At 43.8% G+C, this 20,881-nt stretch overlaps 1 long non-coding RNA gene across 1 annotated transcript; it reads left to right on the top strand.

Moving 5' to 3' along the window:
• The first annotated feature begins 8,387 nt into the window (after positions 1–8,387).
• LOC134480742 (uncharacterized) lies at positions 8,388–20,394 on the top strand. Its single transcript, XR_010055501.1, has 3 exons — positions 8,388–9,211; positions 10,431–10,614; positions 18,685–20,394. It is a non-coding gene; the product is annotated as an uncharacterized LOC134480742 (long non-coding RNA).
• The last annotated feature ends 487 nt before the right edge of the window (positions 20,395–20,881 follow it).

Genomic DNA, 20,881 nt, shown 5'->3' with positions numbered 1-20,881 from the left:
CTGAAGAGGGACTTAGAAGAATAAGGGACAGATAGATCAAGAAAGTCTGCAGTCAGAGAGAGTCAGGGAAGTAAGAGCAGTCATTGTATTCATGCACACTGGGCTCAGGAGTTTTCTTTCCCATATTCCAGTCCTTAGAACTGGTTCATCTCTCCAGCCTAACTAGGGGCAAAAAGTAACATGGCAAACAATCTTGCTTCATTTCCTGGGTGACGATGTAATCCAGCAGTCACCAGTGGGAATGCACGTTATCCCCAACACACACTTGTACTGCTTGGTGTGCCTAACATTTAAAAAAAAAAAGTTAAATGGTTTAATAGATTGAGTGAGAGTTTTCCACATTAAAACTAATTAACTAATTTTTGGGATATATATATATATATATATATATATATATATATATATATATATATATATGGTATTTTCATGTGTCAATACCAGTTGAACCTGGACAGTTACTGCAGGCCTTGAGCAGGGCAGGCTGTGTGAACTTATTTCCTATGAGAACCCAGGAGAGCTCAGATCCAAGCTTTGTTCTCTAATCTACTTTTACTTAGGAATACAGTTTTCAGTGGCTCCTAGGGCTGGATAATGACTAGTCTCCATTTCTCCATTTTCTTCCTTAGCGTCTTCCTTTCTGACTGCTGTCATGAGCAGTAGTAGACATGCCACTCAGAGTTCTTGAGATTTGTCCGAGTGCAGTTTTTGTGTTGTGGGCTAAATGTGGGCTTTGAGCATGCTCACCTAGAATCTCCTACTCAGCCATAGCCTTAGCCCTCCATTTATTTTTTTTTTTTTTGAGAGAAGTTGTCCCTAAGTTTCCCAGGCTGGCTTTGTCCTCACTTAGTAGCTGGGACTAACCTTGAACTTGTCATCCTCTTGCTTCCACCTCTCCCCAGCAGCTAGGATTTCAAGCCTTAGTCTCTAAGATCCATATGGTGAGAGGAGGATGGTACAGAATTCTTAAGGTAATGTAACTATAACATATCTTCTTAAGGTATTTATTTCATTGAAATATTTAGGGACTATATTTTAAAGTGTTTTGAGCTTGTATCTAATCCCAAGCACTAGTGATGAAAGATTGTTTTTCTAAGTTGATCAGTCTTTTGGAGGTTTTTCATGTGTGAAGTATATTCCTTTTGTCTACATAAATGTCTATGTACCATGTGTGTGCAGTGCTTGAAGAAGCTGGAAGAAGGCATTGGGTCCCCTGGAACTGGAGTTATAGACAGTTGTGAGCTGTACTGTCAGAGGTGGGAATTGAACCTGGGTCCTTTGGAAGAGCAGCCAAGGCTCTTAATCACTGAGCCACCTCTCTGGCTCCCATCTACATTTTTTGAACAAAGCTTGGTTATACACATCAGTTTCCACCCCTCCACCTCTCTAATTCTGCAGAAAATCCACAGCTCTTACATAATTCAACCCTTGCCACAAACTTGCTTAGCTTTTTATTTTAGCTTAAATTCCTTTCCCACAATAATGAGATTCTGATAACACAAATAGAGCAAAACTTATAACTTGTCATTTAGGTGTCACTGTGTCTTTTCACAGGACAGGAACTTACAAACTATTATGTCAATTTGTAACATGCCTTAGGGTTCAAAACCCAGGGGCTTGAAGAACAAACTTGAAACCAGTAAAAACAAGTACCATGATGAGAGAAATTCAAAAGACATCGAGACAAAGAGGACTCTTCTGGCCCCAACTCCTGACCTGGTTAGATCACATCACGTGGTTCTCAGAAGTCATTGTGCTTAGGGTTCACACCTGAGAGATGACCTGGCAGTGAAGAGTGCCTGATGCTCTTTCCAAGAGCCTGCGTTGGATTTCCAGCACCCACGGGCGGCCCACAACAATCTCTAATTTCAGCTCCAAGTGTTCCAACACCCTCTTCTGCAACGGCACTCATATGCACAGATCTCTACACAGATATACACATACACACACAACTTTAAACATAAGAAACCAGTACATCACTCAATAGGAAAGAAATTAAGCCTCACACTGGAAACCTAGCCAGCTTTCTTGGGTTAATGAGGTTACGGACCACAGAAATGGATCTGCCACCAGCACTGCGCCAGAACAGCATAGTGAGAGTTCTAAAGCTCATCCTTCTATCCACAGAAACATGCAGGTATCATCACTCGAAGACGCCTCTCTTGATCATAAAGTTAAAAAGAACAAGGAGAGGCTTAGACGAGGAAAGGGGGAGGGGCAAATTAAACAATTGTTTTTATAATCTCAAAACACAAAAGAAATATTATTTTTAGAAAATACCTTTACAGCAAATGGAGACAATACGGAAAACTGCAACTGAACACAATGCTGAGACCAACATGTACAGCTCACTGTCCTTTACATTGTCTTCCCCTGTACCCAGCCCCAACATGGGCCTCTCATGTGCCTTACATTGTCTGTCTTCCCCTGTACCCAGCCCCAACATGGGCCTCTCATGTGCCTTTACATTGTCTGTCTTCCCCTGTACCCAGCCCCAACATGGGCCTCTCATGTGCCTTTACATTGTCTGTCTTCCCCTGTACCCAGCTCCAACATGGGCCTCTCATGTGCCTTTGTTGAGGCTGGGTCTATTGCAATGCTAAGTGTGGGCTCCCAAGACCTGGCTGTCCAAGGGAGAGTCTACATCATACACCTTGGCCTCAAGTTATTTCTGATTGGCAAATAAAAATGCCAACAGCTAATAGCTTGGCAGAGAACCCACAATGGAGAAGAAAGGTAGGAGGAGGAAGGAGAAACCGCCATGGATTAGGAGTCAAGAAAGCATGACCCCGAGGCCTGGCCAATTGGAGTTAAGAGCAGCCCAGATGAAACATAATAAGTAATAACTCAAGGTTATTGATTTTAAAAGTAGGTTCTAACAATATAGAGGGCAAGCAGCTGCCCAGCCTTTGTACTGTTGCAAATATAAAGTTGTGTGTGTTTTTTTATCCAGGAATTCAATGATCTAAGGCAGGATAGAAACCCCGGGACAGGAAATGTCTACAACGTATTTGCGTCCAATGTGGTGCAAAAACTCACTTTAAAAAACAATAATAATTTGAAATTCCCAAAGGGAAAATACATGGCATCCCTGTAAGATTAGGAGGCAGGGAATTCATAGAGTAAGCTAAGACACAGCTGCGCCCCAAAACTAAACCTTAATAACAAAACCTTTAGCTGCTGACTCAGACTCCAGCCTGAGGTCTTCTCAAATGCTTCTCTACTGCACTGTAGATGAAGCTTAATCATGCAGATGCTAAAAAGCCCCTGCTATACAATAAACCAGGCTGCTCAGAGGGCAAAAAGCAAGGCTGCATGCCTCCCATAATCAAAGAAAGAATAGAGAATAAATGGAAATGTAAAATGTCAGCGGTATCATAAACAACTGGGCTCTTTCACCATGGGCTCAACGGGAATACTGAGAGTGCTTAGCCTAGCATGTGACACATGTTGGCCTGAAAATAGGCTAATGAAGTAAATAGAAGGGAATTTAAATAAGGTTAGATATAGGGAAGGATATTAATTCAACTGATATAAAGAGAAAGGGGATGTAAGTAATTTATCCACAGAGATACTAATCTCTACAGAAAGGAGAAATGAATGAAAATCACTTTAAATGTTTTTAGAAGAAAGAAATAAAGGGAAATGTAAGATATCAATACTATCATGAAGAACTGGGTTCTTCCAGAGGGGGCTCCACAAGAATACTGGTGCTGCTTAGTTTAACACATGATGCATATGTTGGCCGAAAAGCAAACTCACACAGTAAATAAAAGAAAATTTAAATAAAGTTAAATATAGAAAAGGATACTAATTCAGTATATATAAAGAGAAAGGGGATGTAAGTATCTTTATCACTGTACCTAGCCCTGACAAGGCCATCTCACTGTTCCTGGATATTGTTCTCAACTGTAACTAGAGGACTTTTCTGCAATATTTATTTTTCAGTAATATGAGAATCCTTGGAAAAATATATAAAGTTGACTTGAGCCTTCAATTGTTTTAATTGTACACTTTGAAGCCATCAGTAACAACAGTATATGCACCCATAACATTGTATACTTTGAAGTCATCAGTAACAACAGCATATGCACCCATAACACTGCACTGAGCAGTAAGTCTTTTTTTCAATCATTATTCAGGAGAAATAATCTTTTTAAGTGGCAAAATTACTTTAAGTGATTTTAATACTAGTTTTTACATATAACTGGTAGATGCCTTGAGGGATGACTGTACCAGGCAGCTCCCTACAAAAAGAGGTGCTGATTAGAGTTTTCACACTCAGAATTCATAAGGTTTCTTCTGGAGAATTGAAAAGACTGAAAGGAGAACCCAGAAAAGGTGAGTTACTTCATGCTCAGAAGGGGCTTCCTTGAAGGATGTTTGTTTAGCTATTTCTTTCCATCATCAGACACAAGTATAAAGTCCCATACCCATAGAACTGGCTCAGGAGTTGGAGAAAGATGGCTCATCGTAGAGAGAATGAACTGCCACCATTAGCTCAGTCACTGTTAGCTTAATTATCCATGATCAAAGCTGCAGCATTGCTCCTTGTAAAGATCAGAACCTCTGGCTTTCCTGCAAAATCTAGTGGTGCATGTTTTCTTGAGGCATTTCTGTGGATGATACTCAACAAGGGACATGTCGTATGAGGAGTACGACTTTTTCACTAGAAGATGACCCTGACAGAATTTCTCCCAAGCCCAGGCTGCCTTCCCCATCTCTCCAGCAGCTTCATGACCTTTGTTTGGTGGTTATCCTGATATGCATTACCCATCAGGGTATAAGCCATTCTACCTCTGGCCACAGTCTATACTAGTCTGTGTTCCCAGACATACTCATCAAGACAGGGAAGAGGGAAGGCTGGTACAAAATTCTTCATCAATCTCTGCTATCTACTACCAACTAATTAAACAAGATATAATGAGCTTAGAGATTCATAAAACCAATTGTAAAGTACTTTGATACATTACAAAGCATAACCCAAGCAAAATCTAGATTCCTGACCATACAGAGATTCTGAACATCAGCTTTCCATTCTCCATTGACCAACCTCACTGGTAACCTGGTTCTTCCAAGGGACAGCTCTTTATCAATGAGAGATTTTGATGTGTTCTCTTTCCTCTGTTTGGAATCTCTATCCCAATCCTTCTCATCCAATGACTCTCAAAAATATCCATAATCCCCCAGAAGTATACCTAACCATCCTATCAAAACTGGTTCCAGAAAAGCCTGGTGCTTCAAGTCAGTGGTCCTAGTTCCATAGCAGGCTGAGGAAGGACAACTGGAGTCCAGAAGTTCAAAACCAACTCATGTTGGCCTGGCCAACATGTCAAGACCTCACCTTAAAACAAACCAATCATGATCCCCTAAACCATAATCTGGAATACAGAGCAAAACTCATTAAAAAACTGAAAACAGTGACCTATGCTATATTCCTGATTGTATTTTGTAGTTTTCCAGAATACTAATCACAGATTACAATGATTTATGAAGATAATATGCATCTTTCCTGACAGATGATGAACAAAGCTTGTGACTTTCCTGACAGACAATGAACCCCATGAGAACAGAGCTGTTGGCCTACATTTTTGCAGCCTATTTTAATAAATGTACAACCTCCCCTCTTGCCCACCACCCACTAGAGGAAATGGAAGAGAAAAGTTATTAGGATATGGGGGTGGGGAGTGGACCAGTTTAGCAACAGTATTTTGGGGGCAAGCTCAATATTCTTAGTCAGCAGTTCAGTCCCATAGCAAACACCAAATATAAATCAGCTGCTTCAGTCCAGTCCTCTAGGCAGGCAGACATCACTCACAAACCAGCAGTTATAATTAAATCCTGAAGAAACCACAAGGTTTACAAACTGGCCTGAGGCCACTGAAGTACCAAGAAGGTGAACAAACCTCACAAGAAGTTCTTTGATGAGTTTCTCTCTGGCCTCACCACTAGCGGAGCCTGGTAATTGCAGTGTAAGGTGAACCAATACGTGCTTGTTGTTAATAAAGACTAGTGAGGTGGAGCAAACCAAACCAATGCTCTCTCTCCCACTGTCTGTGAGGGTCACATTTATACTCCTTCATCATACAACCTTTCATATGTTTACTATAGCAAAGCATCCTTTTACCTGTGTCTGCTTCAGGAAAACATTCATTCACATGTCTGTCTTAGTAAGACATTCTATGTGTCCCAGCAAAACATCATTTACATAACTGACTTTCAAAACAAACTAGAAGTTTCCACTTCACAGAGCCATAGCTGTCTAACCTATGGGTCAGCAAACATTTTTCTGTCAAAGACTTGACAATAACATTTTTAGTCATGACAGCTATTTCAACTTTTATGCTGTTATGAGAAAATATCACATACAATTCATAAATTAATTCATGTAGCTGTATTCCAGCTAAACTTTATTTATAAGATCAAGATAGTGAGCCAGATTCAGTACCATGATTGTTCTGAGTTGATGTCTTGTTATGTTAACCAACCTAGGCTTGAACTCCTAGACTCAAAGGACCCAAACTTGTTAATCCTCCCAAGTTGTTGGGACCAGCAGTGTGTAACACCACTTCTGACAGGAGCTTGCTATAGCTCCTTGTCATGCCCAGAGTATCAACTGAAGCACCTGTTGCATAGCACAACACAGGTCTGTTGGATAAACGGGCATGTGAACGTGTGGTCCACATCAGGCTAGGCTTGTGTCTGAGACGTTGTGGCTATCATTTTCTACTTAAAGTTTTTCCATATTTCCATAAAGTCTCCATATTCTACTTAAAGTCTTTCACCTGAGTCCAGTCCAGTTTGCTCTTTTTCTTCAGTATTTCCCAACTTGATGTTCATTTGCTGTTTGACAAGTGGCTTTCTCCAAGTTTCACTGAATTTAATCTCAGAGCCATCTTTTCGATGTTTAGTAATGTCTATGATTTGTCTCAGTGACTTGGGTTGAACCCGTACATTTTACTTTTATCACTTCTAATCCACTGTACTCAATGGTTAGCTGTGCAATGATTTTCCAGGACGAAAGGAGATAAAGGAATGGGAATTGGGTAAATGAAAATCAGTCCATCTTTATGAAGACAGCAAAAACCAGTACCTATTTTAAAATGTGCCTTTCTCAGTCAGTACTGAAGCATTCCCTTTCTTGGGACTAAATCATGGATTTTAGCATTTGATGGAGTACAAGGTTAAAGGGTAGTACAAGGTTAAAGTCTGTTGCTGGTGAGCTGGCCACACAGACCACCAGCCATCCTTGCAGTGCCTCTCCCTAGGTGGGCTTCAGGTCTCTCCCTTTGAATATTTTGGAATAACCGCAGAACTCTTTAAAGAGAATGGCTGTGGTCTGTGTGCTCATTTCTCACATGGCCCCCATAGGGTTTACCTCCTGGCTCAGTACTCTCCAGGAGAACATACTGAACTTAATGATTTCTTCTCAGAAAATGACAAAAGAAATGGAATGTCACTTCAAAGATTCATTTACATAAGACTGGTTTCTCTCATGATAATTCATCTCCTCCCCTAGCCCCCTCTCTCTCATCCATGTGAACTGATGAAACAGGCTGCCATAATTAAGCTTCCATTGGGAGAAAGCATACACTCAGGGTATTTTATTCTTTCTTTTCCTCACTCAAACACATGTTTTCTGGGTTCATTAAACTCATCTCACTCAACCTGGACATTTACTCAACTACTGGTTTTTCTCTGCTTCGAGGTTTCCTGGGTGTTCATATGGTATGCTAACACACTTTACAGTTTCAAGCCATTGTTTGGGGCCATTTGTTACCCAGCAGCAGTAACAAATTCTCTCTGCTGACATGCTATCAAGACATTGTTGTTTGATTTCAGATCCAGATAAGAGACTCAGGTACATATTTTACCTATCAAAGCAGACCTGGTCTCCAGGTTCCCTCAGTCCCCACCTGGCACACCCTGTCCCCAACCTTGAGTTTTCCAACCCAGGGGCTGAGCTGCTCCTCCCTATATAATCCAGATATTTAAGTCTTTCTCCTCTTCTGACTCTGCACACACATCCTTTCTTTCTTCTCCTCTTCCCCACCCCTCCCCATGGTGGCTCCTCTGGCCTCAGTCCTTGGGGCCAATGAACTTGTCCTAGAGAACTTTCCTAAAAAGCCTGCTTTTAATATAATCTGACTTGACCTGGGCTCATTTCACAGGAGATGGAGGCATAACCTATCAGACATGCTTGTATAAGACATTCCTCTCAGCTGTAGTGCAAGAAAGGAGAACTAGGATCTCCTTCCTAAAGGCACCCAAAAGATCCCCTAGTCTGGGAGGAGAAAGGAGCTTCACTCTCTCACATTGTTAAGACTGTGACCTCACTCTCCTTTGTAGCATCTTGTGTCTCCTTGGTAACACTTTCTAAATTCCATGGAGGACTAAACTCTACTGAAAACAAAGCTCATTATTACCTGCTCACCACATCCACCCAAAGAGGCAAGGAAATGTAGTGAGTGTTACCTACCTGAACTATATATGGACAATTTAGTAAGTTCAATATAATCCAAAGGTGATAATACAAGGGTTTTGTGATAAAAGAGTAGCTTTGCAATCGAGGACCAAGGAATACCTCAAAAATCACACCACATAATAGACACCACACAATGGACTTATTATGGGGGGATGGTAGGCACACACAAAAGGGCTATCTCAGAGTTGGGGTTGAAGAACCCTAGGGGCTTTTGCCATCCTTACACCCACCACCTCAGGTCAAAGCTTGGCCAAGTTCTATCCTCCAACCATAGTTCTCAGAAGGAGCAGGGACATTCTTGAAAAACACAGAATGGACTGACTGATAGTCACCTGACCCTCTGGTCCCAGATAGAATTTGAAATCATGTCATAGACTTGCTAGCCAATAAATTCAAAGGTCAATATGCTTAGCCAATAAGTTTAAACTGTAACCTTACTGATGTAACACGTACCCCTAAAAAGTATAAAAACTGCTTATTATAGCCATTTGGGTTTGCCTTCTAGTTGCTCACCACGAGGGTCTGATTGAGGGTTGACCCGCTGGAAAAATAAACCTCTTGCATTTGCATTGAACTCTGTTCTCGTGTCTCACTTGGTAGTGTCTCCTGGTAGTTAAGACTCACTTTGAGCCTTAAATTTGGTGCATTGGCCGGGAAGCCAGATTCCCCCCACCCCCCAAGAGGTTTCGAGGAATGGTGGTCGGAGGAAAAGCTCGAGCTTGATGTCAGGTACCGTGGTTGTCTTTATCCATGTTGTCTGTCTGTCTTTTGGTTTGCTTGTGAGCGTCTGTAAAGCTTAGAGAGCCTCTCTGGTCTGGTGCAGTCAAATTTTGGCTGGCGGACAGGCCTTAAGGTCATGACCTTGAGGGTCTGGAGGACGCTTCAACCCCCCCTGCTGCCCTCCCCTCACCCTAGGGGGAATCAGGAGGACTCTGCTCCTTTTGGAACCTGTTAGACTCGATACCAGTGTAAGCTAGCCCGGTCACCTGGTAGACTCAAGCAGGAGCTGGTCAAATCGCCTGATTACCTGGTTTCTGCGCCTGTGGCAGGTCCAAGCTGTCTGTGTGTTAATTGTCTTTCTCTTTTTTTTTTTTTTTTTTTTTTTTTTTTGGACTTCAATATCGACAGGAGCTAACTGAATCTTGTTCTGCACCCAGGGCAGGGGTGAACTGTGTGTTGATTGTCTTTCTCTGTGTTTTTGGTCTTGGACATGGACAGATTGAATCTACCCTGTTAAACATCCTAGTTAACCACTGAAGGGAAGCTGGGGAAAGAGGAGAAACTTCTCAGTACTAGTAAAGAAAGGCAGGTTAGTTATTCTCTGCTCCTCAAAATGGTCCACCTTCAAAGTAGGGTGGCCACCCATAGGGACCCTTGATTTGCAGGTGATTAAAACAGTAAAGGAAAAAAGTCTTTAGACCAGGATCCCTCAGCCATCCAGACCAAGTGCCCTACATAATTACCTGGAAGGATCTAGTGGAGGACGCCCCCACCCTCAACCCTGGCCACGAAGGAGAAGAACCCTGTAGAGACCAACGAGTCTGTAAAGAACAACATCCTCCAGGACCCTTCCACAGTGGATCTGCTGCTGCTGGATCCTCCACTCCCTCTACCATGGCCCCAGTTCCCATGGCCCCTCCTTTGAGCCCTTATCCAGCATCCCTTTACACTCCCCCCTCTTTCTCCAGCCCCAGCAAGGGGGAATGTGGGGAGGGAACCTCTGAACCAGGACCAGCCATGGGGACTTGGAGCAAAAGGGCCACTTCACCTGATACAACAGTGGCTCTCCCTCTCAGAGCCTACAGGCCCATAGATGAGGATGGCAATCAGGCCATGCAATATTGGCCCTTTTCTTCAGCCAACTTGTACAACTGTAAGGCCCAACACCCCCCTTTTCAGATAACTCCAAGGGGCTGATTAATCTCAGACTGTTTTATTTACTCATCAGCCCACCTGGGATGATATCCAACAACTCATGGGAGTGCTCTTCATGACCGAAGAGTGAGAGAGGATAATGCAGGAAGCCAGAAAGAACGTCCCCTCAGACACAGGGGCACCATCGATTGATCAGACTGTCATCGACAGCGAGTTTCCCCTGACTAGACCTGGCTGGGACTTTAATGTGCAAGGAGGTAAGGATCACCTGAAGGTCTATCACCAGACTCCATTGGCAGGTCTCAATGGGGCTGCCTTATGACCCATCAATTTGACCAAGGGACATGAGGGACCAGACGAGTCATCCTCAGCCTTTCTAGAGTAGCTCATGGAGGCATTCTGCCAAAATACACCCTATGACCCCAGCACTGAGGAGCACAAAGCTACCGTGACTATGACTTTTATAGACCTGGCTAGTAGAGATATCAGGAAAAAGCTTCAGAGGCTAGAGGGACTACAGGATAAGTCATTGAGGGATTTAGTGCAGGTTGCTGAGAAAGTCTACCATAACAGGGAGACAGAAGGAGCAGAAAAGGAGAAAGGAAGAAGATGAAAAAAGCGACAGGAAAGGAATTTACAGAAAATCTTGGCTACAGTAGTTAGGGACAGCAAAGAAGAGAGACTCCAACCAAAGAGATACAGAAAGCCCCTTGAAAAGGACCAATGTGCATATTGTGAGGAGAGGGGCCACTGGGCCTGAGAGTTTCCCAACAAATGAAAGCTGGGGGCAGGAAATCCCAGGCCTTGGGAAAAGCACTCCCAAATGGGGGAAGACAGTGGTTCAGATTCCCTCCCCCAGCCCAGGGTAACCTTGAGAGTGGAAGGGAAACCCACCCAGTTCTCCAAGCTGATGGGCCAGTCTCCAGCCAAAAAAAAAAAAAAAAAAAAAAAAAAAAACTCGTGGGTCCAAGAGGTCATTGGGACTAAACAATATTCATGGACTACCTGAAGAACTGTGGACCTAGAAGTGGGCTGGGTATCCTACTCGTTCATGTTCATCCCTGACTGCCCCTATCCCTTGCTCATGAGAGATTTGCTCTCCACGATGGGGTCTCAGAGCCACTTCCTTCCAAAGGGCCCTCAATTGAGGGGGCCTGCTGAAGAACCTGTCTAAGTCTTTACTATTAGGCTGAAGGACAAATACAAATTGTTTGAGACCAATACCCAAAAGACAGAGGATATTGCTTGGTGGTTGGAAAAGTTTCCTCTTGCTTGGGAATTAGGCTAGGTTATGTGTATCTATCTGTAAGCTGTGTATGTGAAGCTTAAGACCCAGGCTGATCCTGTCTCAGTGCTCTAGTACCCAATGTCAGGGGAGGCAAAAGAAGGAATCAAACCACACATCACCCAGCTCCTCCAGCTTGAGGTGTTGCTTAGTGCCATTTGGCCTGTAACACAGCACTCTTGCCAGTTAAGAAGCCAGGCACTAACGATTATTGCCTAGTCCAGGACTTAAGAAAGGTTAAACCATGGTAGATTGGCTGGCATCCACCCTACTCTGCCTAACCCCTCCTCCCCCGCACTCTGTTGAGATCTTTGTCACCATACAGAATTTGGTACACAGTTTTAGACTTGAAAGATTCTTTTTTCTGCCTGACCTTGGCATCCCAAAGTCAAGAATACTTCACCTTTGAATGGAAAGACCCAGAGGATGAGACCACCAGTCAGCTGACATGGACTAGATTCTTCACCCATTGGGCTTAATCTGTCCATCCTGCTGCCTGATCCTGACCTGGAGCCACCACAGCATGAGTGTCAAATATTGGCAGAATCCCATGGGTGAAGGGAAGACTCCTCTGACTGACCCTTGCCACGAGCTGAGGCTATCTGGTTTACAGACATGAGCCGTTTTCTTCCTGAAGGTCAGAGATGAGTGGGCGCTGCCCTAGTGAATAGCGCAAATGTCATCATCTGCACTGGCTGAACCTCTATTGGTCTGGCCCGTCAGTGCAGAAAGTGGAGTTACTTTCCCTCGGAACTTGAGGCTGGCAAGAAAATTAACATCTACATGGATAGCAGGTATGCCTTTGCCACAGCCCATGCTCATGGGGCTATATACCAAGAGAGAGGACTGTTCACATCAGAGGGGAAAAAAAATCAGGAAATCTTGGATCTCTTGGATGCCCTGATGAAGTCAGCAACTGTTGAGTATTATTCATTGCCCAGGACATCAGAAGGGAAGAGACTCAGTGGCCTGGGACAATAACCAGGCAGATCAAGTGACTCAAGAAGTGGCTATTCAGGAGCCTACCCTGGTTATGAGCCTACAAGAGACACCCACTGGGGACTGGGATTAGACTGAGAGACGGCCCCACTTAAAATATACAACAGAAGGAAAGGCCCAAATTGCTAGCCAGCCCACCTCTTATTACTGATAGAACGAAGGATAATGGTACATTCAAGGAGGAAAACTATACTCCCCAGAGAACAAACGAAAGACTTACTTGGCCAAGTGAACAAATGCAAAAACTCATTTAGGGGATAAGAAGCTCATCCAAGCAGTCAAGGGATCTAAAGTATATGTAACAAACCTTGGGTTTTTAGCCAGAGAGACAGTAGAACAGTGTAAGGTATGTCAGCAAGTAAATGCTTATGGAGCCAAGAGCAAACAGGGCAAGAGACCTAGGGGAGAACGACCTGGGGTTTATTGGGAAGTCCATTTTACAGAAGTTAAGCCAGGTAAATATGGTTACAAATACCTCCTAGTGTTTGTAGATACTTTCTCTGGATGAGTTGAGTCTTTCTCCACCAAGCAGGAAACAGTTACTGTGGTAGCCAAGAAATCTTCCCGAGGTTCAAAGTGCCAAGGTAATTAGATTGGACAAAAGTTCTGCTTTTATTTCTAAGGTAAGTCAGAGATTGGCAAAGATATTGGGAACTAATTGGAAGCTCCATTGTGGGTACTGTCCCCAGAGCTCAGGGCAGGTAGAGAAAATGAACAGAAACCTAAAATAGACCTTAATTAAATTGATCTTGGAGACTGGTGCTGACTGGGTGGTGTTCCTTCCCCTGGCCCTGTTCTGAGCTTGGAACACCCCCTACCACTTTAACCTGACCCCTTTGGAGATTCTGTTTGGTACCCCAACTCCCTTGGTGTCCACTGGGCCCTCCCTGGAGGTATCCCAAATCACTGATAGGAACCTCTTCTTGAGACTCCAAGCCTTTCAGTCAATACAACATGAGATTTGGCCTAAACTGTCTGCCTTATATGCTCCAGGAACACCAGAGACCCCTTACCATTTCCAGACTGGTGTCTGGGTCTATGTCCACAGCCATTAGGCACAGTCACTGGAACCCCAGTGGAAAGGACCCTTCCTGGTACTGTTAACCACTCCTACAGTCCTCAAAGTGGCTGGCATTGTGGCCCTGATGCATGGATCCCACATGAAACCTGCAGATGCCCCAGTCCCTGGGGACTCCTGCTGCCCCCATGTCCTGATCTGTCAAACTTGGATTGTGGTTTCCACTGGAACTGGAGATGAGATCGCCTCCCTGATGGCCTCTAAAACCCTCAACAACTGGTGGCCTGACCTTACTTTTGACCTATGCCAGCTGGTGGCAGGATGTGACTTGTGGAACATCCTCACCCATGACAGGAGTGCTGGTGGAAGCAAACTGCCCATATGGGAGAAATAGGGCTCTGGGCTGGGGGGCTGAGGGTCATGGAAATATATTGCACTGGCCCCAAGTGACAGCAGTATGGCCAACATTCCTACCTTGTTTGTCATAAAAGATAAGGAATTAGGAAGGGTAACTGCTAAGGCAGGAACAAAGGTGCTCTTTAGACTGTTTTCTGTGGTCTGCAGGAAGGGCAGACCAGGCCCTGCACAGAAGCAGTTAAGGGCAGATCAGGGTATGTCAGCCATACCCTGTAACAGGTAGGAACTGAGGGTTGCTGGAAGAAACCTGGCAGCCACATTGGCTTTGATGTGTTACAAAGAACCCTCAGTCACTGCCTGTCCAGGTTTGAGACTTAAGGAGCAATGCTTTGCATGTTTCACTGTCAAGACCACCATTCTAGACACTACTGAACGCTGTTTCTATGATGGGGTGGTAAAAGACAAAATGTCAGACCTGCAAGATCCTCCTTCAAAAGGTTTTTCTGCCTAAAATTAAAAGAATACTGCACACTTCATTGTCTCCCTTAGAAATCAGTGAGACCCATAAGAACATTTAAGACCCATAAGTTCCCTAATCACAAAACCAATTTGCAAATTAGTCTGAAGTTTTTCTAGTTTATTGAAATATGGACGCTTCTCTTTTCTTTCAACCTGTGAATTTTGTGTGAAAAACACTTTCAGAAACATGTCTAAGATGCCAGTTTCCTGTCCTTTCTCGCCCTTCATAAGACCCCTGCAAGGTTCCCTAGCCTGAAAGGACTTCCAACACATAACTGCCGTTTCAAGGTCAAAGCATGTCTGTGATCCTGAGTCTCTGATCCTGAGTCCGCCCCCAGGATGGACACATGAGCTGAGGTGCATATTTTACACACCAAAGCAGACCTGGCCTCCAGGTTCTTCCAGAACCCGTCAGTCTCTACCCTGAACTTCCCAGCCTAGGGGTGGGGCTGCCCTTCCCCCAGAGGCTCTTCCCTACAGAATCCAGACATTTTGGTTTCTCTATCCCCTTTTTACTTCCATGTGCACACTTTCTCTATTTCTCTTCCTCCTCTCCTCTGTCTCCCTCCCTCCTTCCCAGGCCTCCTTCCTTGGAGCCATTGAACCTGCCTGCCTGAGAGCAGTTTCCCAATAAACCTGCATGCACACACACACACACACACACACATATATATATATAAATCTGGCTTGAATTGGCTCATTTCACTAGCAGAGAAATAACATCATCATATGTGTGCATATATTATATATATGACATATATTATATATCATATAGATAATAAAGAGATAATGGGTTTGGAAAGGAAAGGAGGAACATGGGAAGAATTGGAGGGGGGAAAGGTTAGAAGTGATATACATGCTCACAACAATAATTAAAAAAAAATGTTTACCTGCCTGCCTTGCCCGGGGTGACCTATCTCTAGCTATACTGGGTTTTAGTCTGTAGCCCTGCACCTAGAATGATCCTACAATATGCAAGATTTCACCTGTCTGTGTTGTTTGGACCAAAAAGCCACCAACAGTTAGCTTCATCCAGTGGAGAAAGATGAGTTTGTAAGTGGAGGATCCCAGAGTCTTGACCACCAGGCTATTTCCCACTGGGAAGTAAGGCTCAGAGAGGGTTTGGGGTGATCATGGAAAAGGAGAAGGGGAACGAGGGAAGAAAATGAAAGGAAAAAAATGAAAGACAAACACTGAATTCTCATATACAGAATTTAAATACATGCATGTGACATACTTACCATAGGAAAGCAAAAGAGAGACTGCTGTGGGAGTGAGAGGACAGTCAGGTGGGGTGGGGCACGAAGAAGGGCAGTGAGGAAAACGTGGGCAAGCCAATGATAGATATGTATGGAAATATGGTTTTAAATGATTTTTCTATGTACAGTTTTTTAATGGGGCTATCCCTGGGAGAAACACACCACAGGTTAGCTATTAAGAGTAGAAATGCCTGCCCCACTGAGATTGCAAGTTTAAAATCCCAACGTGACTTCTGAGTCTTTACTTCTGTAGCTGTTTCTGGAGGTTTTCCACCTCAGATCTAACACCACAGCAGCCTCACTGGCTCTGAAGGCTTCCTCGTGTGCCTCAGGGATGGCTGTGGTCATGGACTACAAAGCAGATCCCTGTAATGTTATGTGACTCAGGGTTAGAGAATTTGTCCATCAGCCTCTGCGCTCTATTGTCCCTCTCTGCTCCCTGTCAAAGTCATTTGACAGCCATGGCAATGAGGACATCTTCTTTCTCTTCAGATTTGTCTCCTTCATGCTTCCTATTCCCCACTGAACCTTCCCTGGCCTGTTGTCAGACACATTCAGTCCACCAGTCTCACTCTGAAACTGGCTTTATTTCTTATATTTGTCTTATCTGTGCCTCTCACAAATTGAATCTCTCTCACTTGTACGTATGGGATTATCGTATTTCCCACATGACCACCTGACTACCCAGCATCTCCATCCATGTCCTCAGCCTCCCTCACCCTGGTCTTTTTTACAGTATTTCCCGTTCATGGCTATCCTGCTCCTAACCGGAGTCCTTAGTTTTCTAATTTTTTTTTTTAGCAAAGTGCTGTTTTTCTTCCTGATATATTTGGGAGCCTTTGTCTTCTTTCAACAATTCATTTCTTTTCCTTTCTCCCCATCTTTCCCAAAGATCTCATTCTCTGTGCTTATGGGTTTGTTAAATGTCTTTCACTCCCCAAGCCTCTACAGTTCTCCCTGAATCACTAGGTGCTGTAATAGAGGGGCTGACCACGCCCAATCAATACTGGAAGCAGCTGTCTGAAAGGGAAGACCATGTTTATACATTTAGTCCTGGACCTAATGAGGCTGATGGAATGGATGCTGTCCTCCTGCTAGGGATGGAGTCATCTGTTTCATGTCTTTCCTCAAGCAGGAAGAGCATCTTCACTGCCAAAAGCCCTCAAATTCCCAATCCCAAGATTCCTTAAGAGCTTCCTGGGGAAGGACACTGTGGCTGCTACAGTCACGAAGAATAAAGAGCTAAAACCGTGAGGAGTAACCTGTCTTAAGAGACAGCACTTTGCTTCCCGGACTTAGGAGCAGGGCTCTTCCCTGGTACTATTAGCATGGTCTAGGATAGACAGCATATCTCCTCCTCCCTGGGAAGAAGACTAATCTGGTACCTTAGGGCTTGTCAATGTGCTTATAAGAACATCTTAAAGTAACAGAAAGCACCAACAGCAGCATCTCCATCCTGCTGTGATGTGTTGCCTCTTCTAATTACTGCTTCTTAACTTTCATGGGATCTTCACATGTAAATGGGAGGGGGAGGCTGGTAAAATGTGGGAGGAAATGGTAACACTGTGACAATCAATGTGCTGAAACATCTAAGAGACCATGAAAATGAATTATCTTTACTAAGGATGGGAGGGACAATGTACTGTCCATCACAGCCTAATAGTAGTAGTAGTTATATCTGTTGACTGACTACTGTCTACACCCAGTGTTGGTGTTCTAAGCAATTTGTACTGACAGACAATTTATCGTCACAAGAACTCTATGAGGCAGTGCAATCACAAATTTTGAGAGTTGACTTGATTGGATTTTAAAAATGGGAATATTCCTAGGAGAAACACACCACAGATTGGCTAGTAAAGTAGAAATCCTATACATAGGATTAGGGAAGTATACTTCTGAGTGTGTCTGTGAGGGTGTTTCTACAGAGGATCAACCAACAGAGGAACATAGAGCCTGGATGGAGGAGGTGCTGTCTAATTGACTATGCACATAGTGGATACACAAGAAAGACCACTACTAGTTCACTATATTCTCTCCCTCTCCCTTTCCCTCTCCTACTGTCCTTCCTTCCCTCCCTCCCTCCCTCCCTTCCCCCTCCCTCCCTTCCTCCCTCTCCCTTCCCCTTTTCCCTTTCTGCCCTACTTTCTGGCTGCCATGATATGAGCTGCTCTGCTCTGCTCTGCCATGGCCTCCCCCCACCATGACAGAGTAAAACCTCTGAAGTTAATCAGTCAATACTAAATGCTTCCTTTCCTGTTTTCTGCAGTGTTTGGTCACAGCAATATAAAGTCTGAGTAACATGATGATGTGCTTTTAGTATGCGCACCCCACAAATGAGGAAACTGAGCAGCACACACCAACTGTGGTAAAGTTCCCAAGGCAGTAAGCAGAATAGGAGGAAGCTGAATTAAGAGCCATCTTGCTTAGCCCTTCACCTGCTCTCCAGCCCCTGATGGCCCTGGGTGGCACCAGGCAAACACTGAAGCTGCATCTTTTATCTTTTCACATTATTTGGTTCAAATATTCTGCCACCGTCAGGGTGTTTCTCCACCTCAGAGGCATGTTAGAAACAATTACAAGTGTATTCTTACAATCATAATTCTTATTAACTCATGAAGCCCATGTTGCCTAAATTAAGCATAAGAGATTCCTCAGACTCTGCATCCTGGTTCCAACTGAAACAGCAGGGTATGTGGCTAGGCAGATAAAGGACCCTGGCTATTTCAATTGTAGTTCTCAGTGTGAGAGGTTAATATCACTCAGTGACAGATGATGATGATGATGTTCTCAGATGAAGAAATGAAACCATGTTAGGAATGACTTAGGCTTTCATGCAGGTTCTTCTGGGTATTGTCTGCTGTTAAATCAATATATTTTTTTTTATATTTAGATTTGCAGGTCTTACAGATAAAGTTCTCCCAGACAGGGTTTTCTATAACAATCATCATTCTCTGAGGACAAATAACAGGGAGTCAGCTAGAACTGCATTGGTCCCAAAGCAGAAGAGGGAACAACTGTTCAAGCCATGTTTGCTGTCCAGTGTTCTATTGCTGTCAAGAGACACCATGACCACAGCAACTCTTATAAAGGAAAACATTTAACTGGGGCTGGCTTACAGTTTCAGAGGTTCAGTCCACTATCATCCTGGTGGGAAGTATGGCAGCATGAAGACATGGTGCTGGAGAAGGGGCTGAGTGTTCTATACCAGAATCTACAGCAGCAAGAAGAAAGGTTATGAGCCTGGGTTGGACTACTGAAACTCTGGAAACACAGTTCCAACGACACAAAGCCACTCCCTTCAAATCCTCTTCAAGTAGCTCCACTCTCTGATAAGCAAACATTCACATATATGAGTTTATGGAGCCATTCTTACTCAAACCACCACATTTGCAAAGACCTGGAGCAAATGGAACAATTGTTACAGTCACTGTCCAGAGGAGAGAAATAATCCAGAAAGGTCATAAAAGAAAACCTTGGGTATCAACTCTTCCCTTCCAATTTATTTGAAACAGGGTCTCCCCTCTCTCCCTCTCTCCCTCTCTCCCTCTCTCCCTCTCTCCCTCTCCCTCCTTCCCTCTCTCTCCTCTCCTCTCCTCTGCATATTACAGGCTGGTTCCTAAGTTTCCTGGGGTTATCTGTCTCCACTGCCCACTCTCCTTTAGAGAGACCCACACTGTAGTACTCAGCTTCTGTGTGGGTTCTGGGCACCTAAACTCAGGTAATCAGACTTGGGCAGGCAGCAAGTACTTCACTGGTATACTGAGCCATCTCTTCAACCCAGCCTGGCAATTTCTTTGTGTTAAGTATACCACTAATCTTTGCACTTCTCTGTATTAAGGCATCAGAAATTAAAGCCTACATCCATACAAAAACGTATACTCAATATTCATGGCATGGTTATTCTTAAGAGTCAAAAACTGAAAACAGATAAATCTTCAACAGCAGAGAATGGAGAGACAATAGGTCCCTCTGCAGTGGAGGAAACAGTGGATGTTGGTGCATGGGCAGGATGAATGTATATCACATTCATTACACTAAGTGGAAGAAGCCAGATAAAAGGAGAGCAAATGTACAATTCCATTTATATAAAATTCTAGACAAAACAACAACAACCACCCTAAATAGTGACAGAAGTAAATCAGCAGTCCCTTGGGGGCTGGGTCCAGAGGAAACTTTGGGGATTTGTACCTTTAGTATCTTGGTTGTGATTTCATAAATACATATCCATGATTCAACCTACATGTAAAATTGACATTGCTTGTTATATACTAATCATACCTCAAATATGCTTCATTACTAAGAGCTGTTAAAATCAGGGTCAAGTTGAACCAGGGATTTAAAACTATCCTAATACTGCCTCTGGAGTATAAGACACTCTCCTGTAGGACAGCCCTGCACAGTGTGCTCATTCTAAATCCCTGCACACAGTGGACATGGTGGCTATGTGCCCTGTACAACCTTGCTCAGTTCAGTAACCTGAGAATAGTCCTTTCCTCTCCCAGTTCCAGCTTGGGGAAGTTCACAGACATACTCTATGGTCAGCTCTTGCCTTGTGCCTTCCCTTGGGTCAATCAATAAAGCTGGTGAAGATGTTGCTAAACTGTGTCATGTTGGTGTTTCCAAGACAACAAAGACCCAAACATACTCACAGAAGAGAACTCCTGCAAGCCAAGGGTTTACAATTCCAACTTTTGACTCTTCTGCTCTTTTTAGGAGGGCTGCAGGACAACATATGTAAATGTGTGCAGTTGCTATAGTTTAGCCAGAGCACACACTGCACGGGTCACATGCTCAGTCTGGGAAAGTGTTTTATGTCACTTCAGAATGGCCTGAACAAAAAGTGACAGCCCACTTGCCCATTCCCTTCCACCTACAACTAAGGTTCTCCACTTCAGAAATCAAAGCCCTGTTTCCCACTGAACCTGTACAAGACCTCAAAGCCGTCTTCAGCCTTCAGGCATCTGCTGCTAACAAGTCCAGTATCCATCTTTTTAAAATTAATCTCTCATTTCTTTTTGAATGGAGATGTCTTCAACATAATTCCTACTTGGAGAATTTTCTCCAGATCTCTTCCTTATTTCTCTTAC

The sequence above is a fragment of the Rattus norvegicus genome, chromosome 10 (genome assembly GCF_036323735.1).
Source record: "Rattus norvegicus strain BN/NHsdMcwi chromosome 10, GRCr8, whole genome shotgun sequence".
Classification (NCBI taxonomy): Eukaryota; Metazoa; Chordata; class Mammalia; order Rodentia; family Muridae; genus Rattus; species Rattus norvegicus.
Note: the sequence above shows the minus strand (reverse complement) of the source record. Positions and strands in the feature narration are given on the sequence as shown.